The sequence below is a fragment of the Felis catus genome, chromosome B1 (assembly GCF_018350175.1).
Source record: "Felis catus isolate Fca126 chromosome B1, F.catus_Fca126_mat1.0, whole genome shotgun sequence".
NCBI lineage: Eukaryota > Metazoa > Chordata > Mammalia > Carnivora > Felidae > Felis > Felis catus.
Genome location: NC_058371.1, coordinates 15,852,869 through 15,856,402, shown reverse-complemented (window position 1 = coordinate 15,856,402; position 3,534 = coordinate 15,852,869). Strand labels below are relative to the sequence as shown.

The 3,534-nt window shown below is 42.7% G+C and overlaps 1 non-coding gene across 1 annotated transcript; it reads left to right on the top strand.

The window, feature by feature from the left end:
• Window positions 1-453: 453 nt before the first annotated feature.
• LOC111560252 lies at window positions 454-560 on the top strand. The gene has a single exon (XR_002742010.2). It is a non-coding gene; the product is annotated as a U6 spliceosomal RNA (small nuclear RNA).
• Window positions 561-3,534: the final 2,974 nt, after the last annotated feature.

The following is a 3,534-nucleotide window of genomic DNA, read 5'->3' as shown; positions in this document are numbered from 1 at the left end:
TCGTTATAGTTTACTACGTGGCTTAGTTCAGGGTAGCATTTACATGGTCGTAATGCTATGAGTTACATTTACTGAATAAAGAGCTAAGGAAAATTAATGATGTAACTATATTGGGAGGATAAAGGGATGGGAAGGGTGTGCATGTGTTTCATGGGGAAAGGGGAAGAGAGCCAAATCCCTAACTTGCGAACTGGTAAGCCAGTAGCTAAAGCCTAGATAAGTGAAAAATCAAGGAAACTGTACAGGAGGAAAAGTAAGTTTCCTTCTCTTCTGATTTCTCAGCTGAGGCCACTGGAATAAAAAATTAACAAGAGAAAAACAGGAGTTGATTCGCATGCATGCCTCCTGTATACATGGGAAACACCCAAAGACAAATAAGTAACTCCTACAACCACTTAAGAATTCCAACTTAGGGGCGCCTGGGTGGCTCAGCTGGTTAAATGTCTGACTTCAGTGCTCACTTCGGCAGCACATATACTAAAATTGGAACGATACAGAGAAGATTAGCATGGCCCCTGCACAAGGATGACACGCAAATTTGTGAAGCGTTGCATATTTTTAAATATTGTCAAAATGTCAATAGTACCCAAAGCTATCTACACATTCAATGCAATCCCAATCAAAATTGCACCAGCATTCTTCTCGAAGCTAGAACAAGCAATCCTAGAATTCATATGGAACCACAAAAGGCCCCGAATAGCCCAAGGAATTTTGAAGAAGAAGACCAAAGCAGGAGGCATCACAATCCCAGACTTTAGCCTCTACTCCAAAGCTGTCATCATCAAGACAGCATGGTATTGGCACAAAAACAGACACATGGACCAATGGAATAGAATAGAAACCCCAGAACTAGACCCACAAACGTATGGCCAACTTATCTTTGACAAAGCAGGAAAGAATATCCAATGGAAAAAAGACAGTCTCTTTAACAAATGGTGCTGGGAGAACTGGACAGCAACATGCAGAAGGTTGAAACTAGACCACTTTCTCACACCATTCACAAAAACAAACTCAAAATGGATAAAGGACCTGAATGTGAGACAGGAAACCATCAAAACCCTAGAGGAGAAAGCAGGAAAAGACCTCTCTGACCTCAGCCGTAGCCATCTCTTACTTGACACATCCCCAAAGGCAAGGGAATTAAAAGCAAAAATGAACTATTGGGACCTCATGAAGATAAAAAGCTTCTGCACAGCAAAGGAAACAATCAACAAAACTAAAAGGCAACCAACGGAATGGGAAAAGATATTTGCAAATGACATATCAGACAAAGGGCTAGTATCCAAAATCCATAAAGAGCACACCAAACTCCACACCCGAAAAACAAATAATCCAGTGAAGAAATGGGCAGAAAACATGAATAGACACTTCTCTAAAGAAGACATCCGGATGGCCAACAGGCACATGAAAAGGTGCTCAACGTCGCTCCTCATCAGGGAAATACAAATCAAAACCACACTCAGGTATCACCTCACGCCAGTCAGAGTGGCCAAAATGAACAAATCAGGAGACTATAGATGCTGGCGAGGATGTGGAGAAACGGGAACCCTCTTGCACTGTTGGTGGGAATGCAAACTGGTGCAGCCACTCTGGAAAACAGTGTGGAGGTTCCTCAGAAAATTAAAAATAGACCTACCCTATGACCCAGCAGTAGCACTGCTAGGAATTTACCCAAGGGATACAGGAGTACTGATGCATAGGGGCACTTGTACCCCAATGTTTATAGCAGCACTCTCAACGATAGCCAAATTGTGGAAAAAGCCTAAATGTCCATCAACTGATGAATGGATAAAGAAATTGTGGTTTATATACACAATGGAGTACTACGTGGCAATGAGAAAGAATGAAAGTTCCAACGTGGATGGAACTGGAGAGTGTGATGCTAAGTGAAATAAGTCATACAGAGAAAGACAGATGCCGTATGTTTTCACTCTTATGTGGATCCTGAGAAACTTAACAGAAGACCAGGAGGGAGGGGAAGGAAAAAAAAAAAAAGAGGTTAGAGTGGGAGAGATCCAAACCATAAGAGACTCTTAAAAACTGAGAACAAACTGAGAGTTGATGAGGGGAGGGAGGGAGGGGGGTGTGGGTGATGGGTATTGAAAAGGGCATCTTTTGGGATGAGTACTGGGTGTTGTATGGAAACCAATGTGACAATAAATTTCATATATTAAAAAATAAATCTAATTCAGAACTTGAAAAAAAAATGTCCAACTTCACCTCAGGTCATGATCTCGCTGTTCATGGGCTCAAGCCCTGCACCTGGCTCTGTGCTGACAGCTCAGAGCCTGGATCCTGCTTCGGATTCCCTCTCTCTCTGTCCCTCTCCTGCTCGCACTCTTTCTCTCTCTCAGAAATAATAAACATGAAAAAAAATTTTTTAATAAAAAAAAATTCCAACTTAAATGCCATCTTTATAGGGATAGGGGAGGGGAATGTAGGCCTCTTAGTGGGGGAGGAAATGCTTTTTAGGATAGATGAATGGGCCCCTGGAAGAATAGATGGGTGGTGTGGTAGTTTGTGACAAAGTTAGTCTGGGTGCGGGGTTGACGTCTAGGCTCCTTTCCTATGACAAGTCAGTTCTCCCTCGTTAATGACACTCACAGGAGGGGATTTACGACAACGGAGTTTCATTCAGAGGATCTGTCTTTAGGCAGATGAGGGGAGTTCAGAGAAAGCCTCTCCCCGTATTTGCCTACAGCTCGAAATAACCAGTATATGAAAGTAACAAATTTGGGACTGGGCTCCTCCAGTCCTATCTTACAGTGGCATTTCCTGACCCTTCAAAAGCAACACAAGCATTTTATTTAGAGGTGGAGAGGTCAGTGCCTAAAGCATCAGCTCACGGGTGCCTGAGTGGCTCAGGTGATTGAGTGACCCACTCTTGATCTTGGCCCAGGTCATGATCTCACAGTTTGTGAGATTGAGCCCTGTGTTGGGTTCTGCACTGACAGCACAGAGCCTGCTTGGGATTTTCTCTCTCCCTCTCTGTCTGTCTCTCTCTCTCTCAAAATAAATAAGTAAACATTAAAAAATAAATAAGGCATCAGCTCAGACACTTAAAAGTAGATCTTCTGGAGAAGAGGTAGTGTGGGAACCTGTCACAACAAACATTATGGAACTGTTTGGCTCTTTAAACAGTTTAAAACACTTTAAAATTCTGTATTACTTAATAAAAATTAAAGTGAAAAATGTAAACAAACACCGAAAGGCCCACACAATGTGCCTCTCTGAACTGGCAAATAAAACCAAGTGATAAATATTTCATAGCATGATTCCAACCGATATCATCTGAGGCACTTTGAGCTCAGAGCCAGAAAGTTCCATTTTTTTAAATGTTTATTTATTTATTTTGAGAGAGAGAGAGAGAGTGAGCGCAAACGCATGAGTGGGGTAGGGGCAGAGAAAGAAGGGGACAGAGAATACGAGGCAGTCTCTGCATGGCCAACGCAGAACCTGACACGGGGCTTGAACCCATGAACTGTGAGATCATGACCTGGGACGAGATCAAGAGTCAGACGCGTAAGCGACTGG